The sequence below is a fragment of the Rhincodon typus genome, chromosome 9 (assembly GCF_021869965.1).
Source record: "Rhincodon typus isolate 14 chromosome 9, sRhiTyp1.1, whole genome shotgun sequence".
NCBI classification, from domain to species: Eukaryota; Metazoa; Chordata; class Chondrichthyes; order Orectolobiformes; family Rhincodontidae; genus Rhincodon; species Rhincodon typus.
In genome coordinates, this window is record NC_063340.1 from 60,549,124 (window position 1) to 60,565,753 (window position 16,630).

Here is a 16,630-nt window from a genome sequence, read left to right on the forward strand (position 1 = left end):
CCAGCCTGTCTGCATCTCCTTGAAGGTCTATCACTATCCTCCTCACAGTTTATAATACTTCCACGTTATTTGACATTTGCAAGTTTTCGAATTCTGTCCCCCACACTTGGTTCTAGGTTGTTAACACGAAAATTAATAGTTGTGGTACTGGCGCCAAGAGAAGATCAGTGTGTACATCTCTCCAGTCTGAAAATATGCAGTTCACAGCTATAATTTCCTGTCACTCAGCCAAATGTGTATCCATGCTGGACTGCCTTTTATTCCATATGCTTCAACCTCATAACAAGTCAATAGTGTGCTACCTTCTTTTGGAAGACCACATAGACTACATCAATCATGATTCCTTCATCAATCCTCTCTGAAACCTCATCAAAAACATTCAGTCAATTTGCTTAAAAAGGTTTGATTTTAACTTGTCCATCCTAGTTTTCCTGAATTAATCCTTGCTTCTCTAAATCACTGTTAACTTTGTTCCCAGTTATCATTTTTAAAGGTTTTTTCCACCACTGAGGTTAAGCTTACAGTTCTGAAGTTCCTGACATTTCCATTACATCCTTTTTTGAGCAAGAATGTAACATTTGCGGTTCACCGGAACTCTGGCACTGCTTTATTCCTAAAGAGGATTGGAGATTATAGTTTGTGCTCCATAATTTCTACCTTATATCCTTCAGCAGTCTCTGATCTATCCCAAGTGGTGCTAGAGATTTATCGACCTTAAGTCCAGCTTATGTTTCAAAAATGTTCTCCACCAATTTTAACCCTATTTAGTATCTCAACTACCTGCTCTTTCACCAGGATTTGGGCAGCATCTTGTTCCTCAGTAAAGACAGTTGTAAAGTATTCATTTCAAACCTCAGCCATGCTCTCTATCTTTGACCCTTCATCTAGAGCTCTGATTTTTCATGGGAATGTATTTCAACTGTAGCCAATCCACCTCCTCTTTGAAGATAGGCCATTGTCCCATGTCTGTTCTGCCTGTCAGTTTTAGATTCCAGCTTAACCGGCACAGATCTATTCTCACCACCATGTAATCGTCCCTCCTCCAAATAAATATTTGCTACTCCCAATTGTTTCCTGTCCTTTTTCTAATGCTAACCTAACAGCAAAATACTTTGATCAATGCTCCCTCAATGACCATTTGCTGTTATGTAGGCAGCAGTGGGTTGCTAAGTGAAGGAGTTATAGCTTGTAAAATACTTTATTAATGCCATAATTTAGCTCAGTTGGCTGAAAGGCTGGTTTGCAATAGAGTGAGGCCAACAGTGTGAACTTCCAATTGCTGCACTTGCTGAGGTTACCATGAAGCATGCTCCTTCTCAGCCTGTGCCCTTGTCTGAGGCATAATGACTATCAGGTTAAACTACCAACAGCCCTCTTTCTCTAATGAAAGAGCAACCCTGTGGTCTGGTAAGATTATGACCACTTAAGTGCCACAACTCACATCAATATTATTCACTTTCTAATCTTACCATACGCTTACTGAACAAGCTAGATTTAGAGAGAGATAGTCGGAACTGCCGATGCTGGAGAATCTGAGATAACAAGGTGTAGAGCTGGATGAACACAGCAGGCCAAGCAGCATCAGAGGAGCAGGAAAGCTGACGTTTCGGGTCTAGACCCTTCTTCAGAAATGGGGGAGGGGAAGGGGATTCTGAAATAAATAGGGAGAGAGGGAGAGGCGGATAAAAGATCGATAAGGGAGAAGATAGGTGGAGAGGAGACAGACAGGTCAAAGAGGCGGGGATGGAGGCAGTAAAGGTGAGTGTAGATGGGGAGTTAGGGAGGGGATAGGTCAGTCCAGGGAGGACGGACAGGTCAAGAGGCGGGATGAGGCTAGTAAGTAGGAGATGGGGGTGGGGCATGAGGTGGGAGGAGTGGATAGGTCGGAGGAAGGACAGGTTAGGGAGGCCTCCCTGGACTGACCTATCCCCTCCCTAACTCCCCATCTACACTCACCTTTACTGCCTCCATCCCCGCCTCTTTGACCTGTCTGTCTCCTCTCCACCTATCTTCTCCCTTATCGATCTTTTATCCGCCTCTCCCTCTCTCCCTATTTATTTCAGAATCCCCTTCCCCTCCCCCATTTCTGAAGAAGGGTCTAGACCCAAAAAGTCAGCTTTCCTGCTCCTCTGATGCTGCTTGGCCTGCTGTGTTCATCCAGCTCTACACCTTGTTAGCTAGTTGTTGAGAATTCTTGACATGGAAGTCAGAATGGGTACCTGGCTACTTAAGCTTGTTGTTTGCTCCAAAGGACCTCCTTATTGAACACTGAGCACCAACAACTCAGGTTATGCTGCATGAGCACTGGGCACTCAGACACCACGACCACAGACATTAGCATCCAACATGTGCCAGCCTGTAGGAACAGCCTTAAGCAGCCTTTAAACATGTCTCCAATCCACTTACAGTGTGCTTCTGCACTTTAATGCTGCACCTCAGGCTGTACTGACAACCATCATTGTAATGTTATTGCGAGAACACTTTGTGCTCAGGGACACACACCCAGCTCATAGACTGGAAAAGGCTGCATCTGTGGGCTGTTCAATTGCTGTTATAATGCACACTCAGACTCAGCTAATTAGATGCTTACAGAATTCCTACCTTGCACTGCTTTGTCTTGCCTTTTTGAACTTTGCCCCCTTAGCTAGGATTACCAGGCACATTACTTCAGAATAAAAACTTAAAGAACTGTGGATGCTGGAAATCAGAAACAAAACCAGAAATGCTGGAAAAGCTTAGCTGGTCTGGCTGCATCTGTGAGAGAAATCAGATTTAATGTTTCGGGTCCAATGACCCTTCTTCAGAACCGTTTCTGAGAAAGTGTCACCAGACCTGAAACATGAACTCTGACTTATCTTCACAGATGCTGCCAGACCTGCTGAGCTTTTCCACCAATTTCTGATTTTGGTTCATATTACTTTTGTCTTGCCTTGTCATTTACTGTTAGTAGACCTTAGTCAAGTCAAGGGAGATAGCCTTCGCTCAGGGGATGCTGGCACAGTAAGTCCAGGGCAGCCTCTGATACCAGTCCAGGGACTTGGATGCAGTCAGTCAGCTGGTCAAGGCGATCACAGTCAGGATGCTCTCCACTAAGGGATGAGGAACTGGATGTTGGGCACCCACTGTCCACCTTGACTCTTTCTGCTCTATCATGGGTTGTTTGCTTCCTGACATCAGAAATCAGGGTGTGAAGGCTGCCATTGGGTGGATTGTTAATGAGGCGAGTTTGGTAAGATGCAGCAAGCAAACTCACTGGGCTTCACAGCAAGACAGAACCCCCAAAATCTCAACACAACTCACACTCAGCCAAAAAAGACCTAAAATACAGTCCACAGAATTTTCTCTTCACTATAATTTCCCTGAAAATTTCTTCTTTTTCCCCCATTAATTGGTTGGCTATAGTATACACCCAGTAGTATAATAGTAGCTCTATTGTTTCTTACCCAAACCAAATAAATTCTGACCTGACCCCTCAAGAACATCCTCATGCTTCAGAATGGTTACATCCACCTTGATCAATACATTGTCTCGCCGTTCTATCTTTCACCATCTTTTCTGAGTACTTTGAGTAGAACTGTATGGCTTCCCTTATGGCCAGCTTAAAAACATCAGGAGCACCTAATTCAGCAGAATAGTGGCATGCCTGAATCTCTACATCCACCTCTCCACCAGTATAAACCCGGGAGCTCCAGCTAATTACATGAGGCAACTGAGAGTCAGTGTCCTGGCTTCAGAGGTGTAGCTGAAAATTCTGACATCATTTAAGAACCATTTCATTCTAGCCAAGGTGGAATTAGTGGTTGGAGAATGTAGAAGCTGGATGGATATTCATACTCATACTTATACTTATATTTCTAAATGGATTCCATATTTTTTTTAGTCCTTCATACACAGATGCAGACAGCACAATGAATGGAGAGGTCAGTAACTCAGCAACTTCAATAAAACAATACTCAGAACTCACAATCAACAATGGTTTTAATACACGTTCAAAATTGCCCTGAATCAAATTCAAAATGATCATCTTTACAAACTTTTTCCCACAAAAGCAATTCATAGGATAAGTTTTATTGCTGTGAATTACAAATGTCTTTGTGGGAACAAAAATATCAAGTGCTGCATGAGTAAATGAGCTCAGGAAGGACCAGATGAGGTGCGGGTATCTACCGTATAGAAGAAAGAAACTAATACTTCGAGGTAACAGCTCAGAGTCACATTCTATGAAACAAATCTTCACATTGTCTTCAGTGAGAAATCTGAGATATGACAAACGCAAGCTTATCGATTCATATGAACCCCATCTGCTCTGCATCTTCATGAAAACTAATAATGATAAGAGAATGGTTTTGTACTTTTTTAAACCTGAAAGAAACTGTTTCTAATATGTTAAAGTACATTATTCAATTGGCAAAATAAAATTCCACCTGCAACATTTTCAATTGAAATCTGCTGAGAATTTCATCAGAAGTCAGCCTGATTGGCCAGCAAAAGATTGATAGAAAGCCCATACAGGTGTATTTAGGATTTTCACCTTCTTTGATTTGGTTATTCGGGACATTCAGGAGTATGCCCAAGTACGAAATGGAAAGAATGTGTTCTTCTATGGAATCCTGCAACTGTCACAAACGGTCTAATATTTTGAAACCTAGAAATTGGTTGGTATATGTCCTTTTTGAAAAAGCTAAAGTGGTTCCAAAGTATTCAATATGGTGGATGGTTTGTCCATGGCCAAAAGTGGACTGGCACCATATTGGAAAAGGCATAAAAAGAGGTGTCCTGGCATTGAAACAGGCATTGCCAGGTGAGAAGCGACTCTCTTAGGCGGTAATTTTTATGGCTTGGAATGTACTGTCCTAACAGAACGCAGCTTCAATGTAGCATTCGGAAAAATAAGAGGACATATACATGAGAAAGAAACTTTTGCGGGCATATGGGAAACAGCACATGGGGATTGGAACTGGATTGCTAAAGTAAGAGTATGACCATGATGGGCTGAATGGCATATCACTTTGTTGTGAGATTTTATAGTCCTGACATGTGTTTCCCCAGGCAGCTACTTCAGGAAACTGTTGCTTGCATGCAGCTGAGAAATCATTTCTCAAAAGGACCACTAGAGGCCAACAATAATAAAAAAAAAAGTTTGTTTTCAAAATCTGAAGCTATGAGGAACAGTCATGTTCCTCTGGCTCCACTGCCCTGCCAAAGACCATTGTCAGATTCTGCTCCTTCCTCCAATCACCACTCCTTCATCCTCTGTGATCACCTTCCTGACTCCCAAGATTTCCTTCAGGGACGCTATTGGCAGTGCAGTAACCTGAATTCCAATGTTAATTCATTGGCAAGTCATGTGTGATGCACAGAATGTGCTCGCAGCTTTCTGGGCTCAGTTCAACAAGATGCAAGGTCTGATATTGAGCCTCAAGACCCACACATTCCAGCATAAAGATCACTCTCTTCTTACAGACCCCTCAACTTCTACATGTTTTGATTTCTTTAAAATCTTTTTATTGTTTCCAGAAAGAATTTAGAAATGATTTACAGCTTCATTACAAAATGACTTTACACAAGTTTAAATTAAGCCAACAGCTGCAGGAAAAGGTGTGTATTAGAACGAGATAAACTAGTTTCTGAAATGTCACATCTCATCAATTCAACTGCAGATAATGACAGTCATTTGTTTCATCCTGACTTCATTAAACCAAATATGTCAGTTTATTTTGAGATTATCAAATGATCCCTTGTGTTCCACAACCCATGATAGGAGGAGGGGTAGCTGGTTATTCATAAATCTCTCACTGGCTCACTGAATGTGAAAAAACAAATAGATTCCAACACAAACATCAGCAATCAATGAATTAAGTCAGGGGCCATAAACCCAAATTGAGTCAGGATTAAAGATTAACAGGAAATGTTAAGTGAAACTACCAATTTGAATGATATTACATTAATTATTTTTCTTACTCGAGAAGATGGTTCAATAGTTAACTAAATCAACATCTACTCTTCTCTAAAATATCTTCTATCTGTCACATAAAGCAGTTTAACAATTCCCTTCTGATCTCATTTTACTAAAATCTTTCAGCCTGTCTTTGTCATATGCACATGTAGACCTGACAATGCAACATTTAATCAGATCAGAAAGGGAGCAGGCAGTGGCAAAGCCAAGGTGTCAGATGGAGCAACAAACTTTCAACAACCCAGTTACCCAACCCTACAAGCACACCTGCCTCACTTGTGGCAGAGTTGTCATCACCTTGGATAATGCTATCAAAGGATTAGATATACAGTCTCCTGAACGGAAACTTTCCAGAGCACTTTCAGATGTGACCAGCCCATTGTAACAAAGAGAACAGCAAAGCCAGTCCAAAAAGAAACAGTTAAGCCGATTCGAAAATTAAGCAATGGATACATGCCTTGACGGTTATAAATTGACATCCTTTGATGTCTTTAATAACTAAACTTGAGCTGGCTAATCCCAGATAAAACACAGAATGAAAATCTAGGAATTATGTTTTCTATCAGATTACTACTCCAATTAGAGACAGCAAGAACTGCAGATGCTGGAGTCAGAGGCAACACAGTGTGGGGCTGGAGGAACACAGTAAGCCAGGCAGCATTGCGGGAGGAGGAAAGTCGACGTTTTGAGTCGGGATCCTTCTTCAGAAATAAGGAGGGGGATGGGAGCAGGGAAATAAATAGAGAGGAGGGGTGGGTCTGAAACATTGACTTTCCTGCTCCTCTGATGCTGCCTGATCTGCTGTGTTCCTCCAGTTCCACACTGTGTTATCTCTGTCTCCAACGTCTGTAGTTCTTGCTATCTCAGAGGAGGGGTGGTGTTGGGGAAGGTAGGTGGAATGGTGATAGGTGAGTGCAGGGAAGGAGTAGTGGGGATTGGTCAGTGGGATGGGCAGGGAGGATAGGTGGGCGAGAAGATGGGCAGATTGTGTCAAGTCAAGGAGGCGGGGATGAGAGGGAGGGTTGGACATGAGATGAGGCCGGGGGTGGGGAGATTTTAAAAGTGGTGAATTCCATGTTTAGGCCATTGGGCTGTAGGCTCCTGAGGCGGAATAGAAGGTGTTGTCGTTTGCGGGTGGTGTCATTGTGACACTGGAGGAGGCCCAGGATGGTCATGTCACCCAGAGAGTGGGAGGGGGAGTTAATGGTTGGAGACCAGAAGGTGTTGTCATTTGTCACGTACAGAGAGCAGATGCTCTACAAAATGGTCTCCGAGTCTACGCTTGGTCTCACCGATGTAGAGGAGGCCACATCGGGAAAAGCTTCCCCTCAGGTTCCCAAGTATTCTTTCCCATCTTACTTTAAACTGATGCCCTCTCGTCCTTGATTCCCCAACCCTGGGAAAAAGACTGAGTGCATTCATCCTATCCATGCCTCTCATGATCTTATACACTTCTATAAGACTCCCCCCTCAGTCTCCCAAGCTTTAAAGAAAAAAGTCCGTAGCTTGTCCAACCTCTCCCTTTAACTCAGTCCCTTGAGTCCTGGCAACATCCTTGTAAATGTCTTCTGCACTCTTTCCAGTTTAATAACACCCTTCCTATTGCAAGGTGACCAAAACTGAACAAAATACTCCAAGTGCGGCCTCACCAACGTCATATACAACTGCATCATACCTTCCCAACTTCTATACTCAGTACCCTGACTGATCAAGGCCAGTGTACCAAAAGCCTTCTTCACTGCCCTGTCAATCTGTGACTCCACTTTCAGAGAACCATGCACCTGAACTCCAAGGTCCCTCTGTTCCATTATAATTTTTAAGGCACTATCATTCACCATGAAACTCTTACCTGGATTTGACTTTCCAAAATGCAACACCTCACACTTAACTGTATTAAACTCCATTTGCCATTTCTCAGCCCATTTCTCCAGCTGATCAATATCCTGTTACAATTTCTAATAAACTTCCTCACCATCCATGATATCACCAATTTGAGTGTCATCCACAAGTTTACTAATCATGCCTTGTACATTCCCTTCCAAGTCATTGATATGGATAACAAACAGCAATGGGCCCAGCACCAACCCCTGAGGCACACCACTAGTCACAGGCCTCCAATCAGATAAACATCCTTCCAGTATTACCCTCTGATTTCTACCATCAAGTCAATTGTGCATCCAATTTGTCAGCTCTCCTGGATTCCATGTGATCTAACCTTCCAGAGCAGCCTACCATGTGGAACATTATCAAAGGCCTTACTGAAATCCATATAGACTATGTCTACTGCCCTGCTCTTTTCAAACTTTCTGGTCACTTCATCAAAGAACTCTGACAAATTTATCCGGCATGATCTCCCAGGCACAAAGCCATGCTGACTACTCCTAATAAAACACTGCCTTTCCAAATGCATGTATATTTTATCCTTCAGAATCTTCTCAAGTACCTTACCTATCACAAATGTAGGCAGACCTTCACTCTGCCAACATCTTCTCTCCAATACTTCATCCACACGCTATCTCAGCTACCTCAGCCACACCCACCTCCCAACAAGGCTTATGCTCTATCACTCTCAGCATCTTCCTTCACTTTATGTCACCCACCCCATCCACTAACCCTGCATGCCCTCTGTGCCAACTGCTCACTCAGTCTGCACCAAATGTAACAGCTGTCCCACATATTTTCATCTCCTTTAATAGTTGCCTCTCTCTCATTCCAGGAGGAAAACTGCCTAAAATAGGGAAGAATTAGTCAAGATGGGTGGTGGGTTATCTGAAATATTTGGCTTCCTACCCATAATGAGGAGAAGATCTTGACTGTGATCACCCCGAGAAGCTGACTGATTGTGTCCAAGCCGCTGAACTGATAACTGAAGCTAATTACTTACTTACTGTGCCTGGACACCGTGAGCTAAGGCTAAGGCCATCTCCTTTGACTTGACTGAAGCCTGCTGACAACCATGGTAAACTTCCCGTCTTAGTATCTCTGTGCTAAATGGCACGGCAATACAGTGAGCCTGGTATCTCTGACTGGGAGAGCAAATCACAAATCAAGCCAAGGCAAGCCAAGACAAGGCGAAGGAGAGATACAATACAGATCCAGGTGAAGAAAAAAGGTCTGGTGATCCTTCCTCAGAACTGATGGTAGCTGGGAAAGTATCAGTTTATATGCAGAAAATAGGAAGGGGGATGGGGTAAGGAGTAAACGATAGGAGAGAGCCCAAAGCAAGAGAAGAGCAGTTGGCTAGACAAAGGAGTAGTTGTTAATGGGGTCTGTTAGTGACTAATAATAGCAGTGTGTAAGGGCAGGCTATGTGATAACAAGGCCAGATGTGTGTAGGATAGGGAGCTAGGACATGGGAGAGTTTAGGCCCTAAAATTATTGAACTTGATGTGGAGTCCGGAAGGCTGCAGGGTCCCCAAGCGGAAAACAAGATGTTGTTCTTCTTACATTGAACTTCACTGGAACACTGCAACAAGCCAGGGACAGAAATGTTGAGGAAGGGAAGGGAGGAGTCAGAGATAGACCAGGTGAAAGTGAGGGCAGGTTGGAAATTGGAAGTGAAATCGATGAACTTTTCCAATTCCGGAGAGAGGGAAGCAGCACTGATGATATCATCGACATATCGGAGAAAGAGTTGTGGGTGGTGGCCGGAATAGGAATGGAACAAGAAATGTTCCATGCACCCCATGTGGGTACCCATGGCCACCCCTCTGAGCTGAAGAAAATGAGAGGACGTAAAAGATAAGTCATTGAGGGTTGGAGAAGTGTGTGTTTGTAGGTCACTTGCAGTGAACATAGAACATATAAACATAGAATAATACAGCACAGTACAGTCCCTTCAGCCCACAATGTTGTGCCGACCTATTATCCTACTAAGATCAAACTACCCTGCATACCCTACATTTTACTATCCTCCATATGCCTATACAAGAGTCGCTTAAAAGTCTCTAAAGTATCTAACTCCACTACCACTGCCGGCCGCGCAATTCCACATGCCTGCCACTCTCTGTGTAAAGAACATCCCTCTGACATCTCCTCTATACCTTCCTCCAATCACCTTAAAATTATGCCCCCTAGTAATAGTCATTTCCCCAACCTGGGAAAAAGTCTCTGACTATCCATTCTATCTATGCCTCTCATCATCTTGCACACCTCTATCGCGTCACCTCTCATCTGTCTTCACTCCAATGAAAAACGTCCTACCTCCCTCAACGTTTTCTCATAAGACCTGCCCTCCAGGCAAGGCAGTATCCTAATAAATCTCCTCTGCACCCGCTCTAAAGCTTCCTAATCTTTCCTATACTGAGGTGACCAGAACTGAATACAATATTCCAAGTGTGATCTAATCAGGATTTTATACAGCTGTAGCATAACCTCACGATTCTTAAACTCAATCCCCCTGCCAATGAAAGCCAACATACCATACGCCTTCTTCACAACCCTATCAACTTGGGTAGCAACTTTGAGAGATCAATGGACATGGACCCCAAGATCCCTCTGTTCCTCCACACTGCCAAGAATCCTGCCATTAACCCTATATTCTGCATTCAAATTCAACCTTCCAAAATGAATCACACTTTTCTGGGTTAAATTCCATCTGCCAATTCTTTGCCCAGCTCCGCATCCTGTCAATGTCCCATTGTAACTTACAACAGCCCTCCACACTATCACAACTCCACCAACCTTCGTATCATCAGCAAACTTACTAACCCTTCCACTTCCTCATCCGAGTCATTTATAAAGATCACAAAGAGCAGAGGTCCCAGAACAGATCCCTGTGGAACACCACTGGTCACTGAGCTCCAGGCTGAATACTTTCCAACTACTACCACCCTCTGTCTTCTATTGGACAGCCAGTTTTGTATCCGGACAGCCAAATTTCCCTGAATCCGATGCCTCCATACTTTGAATGAGCCTATCATGTGAAACTTTATCAAATGTCTTGCTAAAATCCATATACACCACATCCACTGCTCTGCCTTCATCAATGTGTTTTGTCACATCCTGAAATAATTCAATAAGGCTCGTGAGGCATGACCTGCCCCTCACAAAGCCATGCTGACTATTTCTAATCAAACTGTGCTTTTCCAAATAATTATAAATACTATCTCTCAGAATCCTCTCCAATAATTTGCCCATCACAGAAGTAAGACTGACAGGTCTGTAATTCCCAGGATTATCCCTATTCCCTTTCTTAAACAAGAGAATGACATTTGTCACAATCCAATCATCATGTACTACACCAGTGGACAGTGAGGATGCAAAGATCATCGCCAAAGGGGCAGCAATCTCTTCCCTCGCTTCCTGTAATAACCTTCAGTGCTTGGAGCACATTTTTTCCCTTCTAAGGCATACATCCCCCAGGGAGGAAAGTTTCAAGACTATGTCCAAGTTCTAAGTGTTCCTTAACGTCCACTGAAAGATTTTACAGGCTGATGATACCCTAAATGGCAGTCTTATACATTGGTACAAACCTTATGGGTGTTAATTGTAACCTACTTTTGGGAATCGTCAATTATCTGAAATTGTGTGTATATATGGCTCATATCCAGCTTCATGAAGGACAGCCATCCTGCCAGCATTGCATAAAAATCCTCTATGCAAGGGATTGGTTATTTATCCAGCTGCAAAAAGCAGTTTGCTGTTTATTTAAAATCCCCATAAAGGTGAACCACCAAGTCAGGCTTTGCATTTGTTACAACTGGTGCTGCCCATTTTGCAAACTGGATTGGTTTGATGATTCTGTCTCTTTCCAGCCTTCTGATTTCTGCTTCTGTTTTTGCCCATAAGGCAATGTTACTGGGCAGGTCTTGCAGAATTGTGGAATTACTTCCTGGTCAACATCCAAAGTAGCCTTCACCCGATCATCCCTAGACCTACTTGAAAAACTTCTGGATATTTAATTAGGACTCCACTCAGGCAGCCATTTTCTAATCGAAAAACATTGATCCAATCTCTGTGAATCTTTCTCAATCAATTTTACCCCATCAAGCTTGGGCCCAAGCCTTTTACTATAGTCAGTGGTAACTGAACCAGGAGCTTCTCACAAGAGATTGAGCCAAAGTTGTACCCTTAATCTTTAAAAGTTCCCTGGTTTGGATTTTCAATCTACCCGAGGTCTTGTGCAAACTTCAGGCTGTGGTCCAGAGCGAATTTTGTTACAGGCTGGTTCTACGATCACTGAAATGGCCGTGCCAGTATCGACCTCCATTAGAACCAGATGACCATTTCACCAGACCTTTATTTTGAATAGTTCTGATTTGGATGTTGCTACACAATTTAACTGTTCTAAACCAGATGTAGGTGGATTTCAGAGTGTGTACTCTTTCTGGACACTGGCCTATGAGTTCTCTTACTCAGTTTAGAGTTAGTGGGACTCTTTTGCTCTCTCAAGTCTGCACACCGGCAGTAATGACAATGGTTTGCCAGCCTGTACCCTGAAGAAAAGTTTAACCGTTGGCCGAGGCTTTACTTTGTTTTGGGATTTTGCTCTGCACTGGATATGTCTCGAGTGAGGCTATGCAATTGCTTTCACTCAAGTGGTGCTCCCCAAGCTCTGTCAGACTGGCGAGGGTGTCCACTTCCATTAGAATACCCTGCAACTCATATACTCCACTTGCCAGATTTTCCAAGGATAAAACTAGTTGTGGTGCCTGTTTGAAGTCCAGTTGGGCTTCAGTTATTAGGTGCTTTTGCATGGTTATATAATTAATCCCACGTGTCAAACAGTCTCTCAACAACTCATTAAGGGATAAAACAAAGTCACATGCCTCTGCCAGTCATCTTAACCAAGTCAAAAATCCTGATACAGATTCTTATGGTTCTCGAATTGCTGAGTAAAAATAATAGCATCTTAGAATTAGTGGACGCTTGGACTCGTATTATCTCAATTAAACCCGTCAACTCCTGAAAGGGTTTAGTATCTGGGACAGTTAGGCTCCTAATAACCAAAAACCTGTGGGTCCACAGACTGCCAGGAGAATTACTCGTTGCTTTTCATTTTCCCCAATGTTATTTGCATGGGAAAAAATGACACATTCTTTCTGTAAAGAAGGTCAGGCATGTCAGACCTGATGTAGGGTCCTAATCCAAAACATCGAATCTCCTGCACTTCTGATGCTGCCTGACATGCTGAGTTCCTCCAGCTCCACACTGTGTTGACTCTAACTCCAGCAGCTGCAGTTCTTGCTATCTCCGCATTCTTTCCACATACAGGCCCCAGTCTTCCATAGCAGGATTAAATGAATCAGGCTTCTTAAATAACAGTATGATTCCAGAAATGTCTACCCCAAATAAAAGACGATTGTTGTGAGCAAACTTCTTCAGGAATGTGTTTTTCTCTAACCATCACTCAAGTACCTCCACTGGGGCCAGTATCCTGTCACCCAAGTCACCCTTTATTTACATGTAGGGAGTCCACCTAGCAGACCTCATTGCAATCAATACAGAAAGCAACCAATATAATTAAAGACCCCTCCCATCCCAGTTATAATCTCTTCCATCGGGCAGAAGATATAAAACTTTGAATGCACATATGAACAAATTCAAGAACAACTTCTTTTCCTCTCTTGTCAGATTTTTGAACGGACCTGTCAACTGTAAATTCTGATCTCTCGCTCTGTCCCTTCTCTGCAGCTGTAACATTGTATTCTTCACTCTGTTCTGCTACCCAGACGCACTTTGTACTGTACAATCTGCTTGTATAGCACACAAAACAACTGCATCTCAGTACATGTGACAACAACAAATCAATCAAAAGATTCAGCCAATTATTTTCATTAATTTGCAACTTTGTTTGTTTCAAGGCAATGTATCTCCACATTTGTTAACTTACTTTACAGGTCAGAGAGATTGTTCAGCAATAATTATCACTTACTGCTAAAGCTACTCCGTTATTCCTGGTTGTCTTCTGCCTGGTCACGCAGTTAACTGAGAGGTATTAAAGCTGTGAAAATGGAAATACCAATTCCTTATAACTATACTGGAAATGCAAATTTTCACTTATGACTAGAGGTTCATAACAATTGGATAATTTTTGGAATTCCATAATGGAATAATTCAATAATGGAATTCCAAAATTCCAACTAAACAGTGATAACAAGATGTCGATTAAGGTTTGTTACCAGAAAGAGGCAATTCACAGACTTTTTTTACTTCATAAAGAGGGCTATTTGAATGTAAAAGCCTTTATTATAATTTATTATTGACACAATGACCTAATATCGATTCCAACTGAATGAAAAATCATGACTGTTTTGCTGTAACAGAATATATGATGTGATTTGATAAAGAGATGGAGCAGAAGAGACAAAAGAAGCATTTTTTTCATTAATTAAAGGGTCTAGAGAAAGGGAACATGGTTTAATGATTAAATATAAATAATTTGAAAAAAAAGGAAAATGAACATTTTGCAGAAGTCATAAGATTAGCAAAGAAGCACGGTCAGAATAGATTAAATGGATCGCTGAAACAAAGGGGAATAATTGGATATGAAAACGGAGGATAAAGACCTCAAAAAAATTACCTATATTGACATTGTAACATTAATGTCACTACATCTAAAAATGCACTTAGATTAAATTGAAGTCAGCAGATGGCAGTCGTCCAGTGGCTGATGTAACATGTTTCATACAACTACAGGGCTAGACTGTGATATTTTCCTACAGATTTACTTTGCTTAAACCTAAATAAAACACAATTTCTTGGCTTGGATCTTACGGGGACCCATCTGTTTCTCATAACATGGTGGGTGGGTAAGGTGTCTGCAAGCCCAACCACCATTAGGCATATTGAGGTACATAACTGCCCAATTGAGGCCCTATTCCACCTCACCAACATAATATGGAGGGTGGTTGGGAGCATCATAGTGGGAATGCCACTTTTGGGAATACCTCCATTTGGAGAGTGTCTTGCACACATCAGACACCGACCAACAAGATAGAAGCCCATTTTGTGCCTCCTTAGCTGACTTCCAAAGCACAACCACCAACCTCCCTTCCATCCCTCCCTAGGTTATTCAATCCTTTTTAACCTAAAAATCCTAAACATACCTGTGTACAGTATCCATGTCATCTTTCTTATGGGATTGCTTGCAGTTCAGCAACAAATCAGATTGGCCAGCAAATCAGGAGGGTGGGACCTCCTTCCAGTAAGAAGTGGAAGATCTATGCTAAGCTTATTAAGACTGCCCACACATGATATTACTGTATGAAATTACTGCCTTCCTTATTTTTAATGAAGGAAAGAGCACTATGTCCCTCATAAAAGTTCACACCCTAGTTTCTCTTACAACATTATTTATTTTATTCAGCTGTTCATAAAAAAGCTTTTATGATTTCATCCCATAATGAATTAATGAATAATGAAGGCCTTACCTCATGTTCAAGTCGACCTCTATGAGAAAAAAAGAGATTTCTTCTAATCCCCAAAAGTAATCAAGCAAAATTCCAGTTCTCTATCCATTCCAAATCCATGCTGTGCTCAGGCATTCAACTCCCCAGTAGGTGCATGGTTGAATTTTGAACAGCTTTGAAATTAATTTGAGCAAGAATTGAGTAATAAAGGGAAGGCTCACTTGATACTTGATAACCTGCCATTTTCATCATATCCTGGTGAGGGAAGAGGGCAAAACTGTAAGGAAGGCACCCCTCTGTTTCAACAAAAAAAGTCCTAACTTTATCTTAGTTATATTTATAATTCAACAAGACTAAGCAGGCCAAGCATGCTTTCTTCATACGTTGTGAAAGTAGAACTACTGCCTACAAGCTGTTACTCTGCACTTCTGAAGATGAAATCACAAATGTCGAAGGCAATGATCACCTGTGAGTATCGAAAGATTTGCATTATCTGATGATGTTTTGTGGAGTTGCTCCCAACTTTCCAAAGTGTGAACATTACACGGTGATACTTGAAGAAATGTTTATTGTGTGTTCAATCTCCAGGGGGAGAAATCAAAAACATTCCATTTCTAATAATGCCCTGGGTGTTTCGCCAAGCACATATTAAGCTGCAAGTGTAAAATTTGGCACAACACCCAGACTGAGAGTAAAATTTTACCTTTTCTTGGCAAAGCATGAGTCATATAGTAAAGTTGATTGTTTTTCAGACTGTAAGCAATATCAGGCAAAATATGATGTGAAATTTTAAGTATAAAATCTCATAACATGCCCATATGTTATTAATTTTCAGACAACTGATTGGTTCTCAACCTGATCTCCTACGCCTGACCAGTTTTCCTTTTCATGCACTGTGAAGCAAAAAATAAAACAATTATGGTTTAAAAATGTCCCAGCTATAGTCATAGATTTATTACTATGATATTAAATTTCAACATGTTAAAACAATGTTAGTTGAACATTATAAACAATTTGAGCATCGTACCTTTTTAGCTTAGTTTTCCCATTCTCCTTTTTTATCATTCTCTTTTCCATCCTAGTTTCACATTTTTTAACAGTAGTTTTGTGTTTCTTTTTCCTAACCATAGCTGATTTCATTCTTCCTGTTATCACCCTAAAAGAAATCAGTTTAACATCTTCTCCTTACCAGAATTCTTTTTTCTGCCAAGTTTCATGAATTGTGGTGGGAGCCATCCATTGAACCTGAAGCTCATTTCCCAGCCAATTACAAGCCTAAACTTGGAAAATTGGCATCCTGCAGGTGTGTGACATGTTAGTG

General features: G+C 41.8%; 1 long non-coding RNA gene across 1 annotated transcript in view; it reads right to left on the bottom strand.

Moving 5' to 3' along the window:
• Window positions 1-15,118, bottom strand: part of LOC125484009 — a 69,893-nt gene extending 54,775 nt beyond the window's left edge. The window contains exons 1-2 of the long non-coding RNA XR_007262870.1: window positions 15,007-15,118; window positions 13,833-13,901 (exon numbers count right to left, since the gene is read on the bottom strand). This is a non-coding gene — a long non-coding RNA (uncharacterized LOC125484009). The remainder of the gene's footprint in view (window positions 1-13,832; window positions 13,902-15,006) is intronic.
• Between the last annotated feature and the right edge of the window lie 1,512 nt (window positions 15,119-16,630).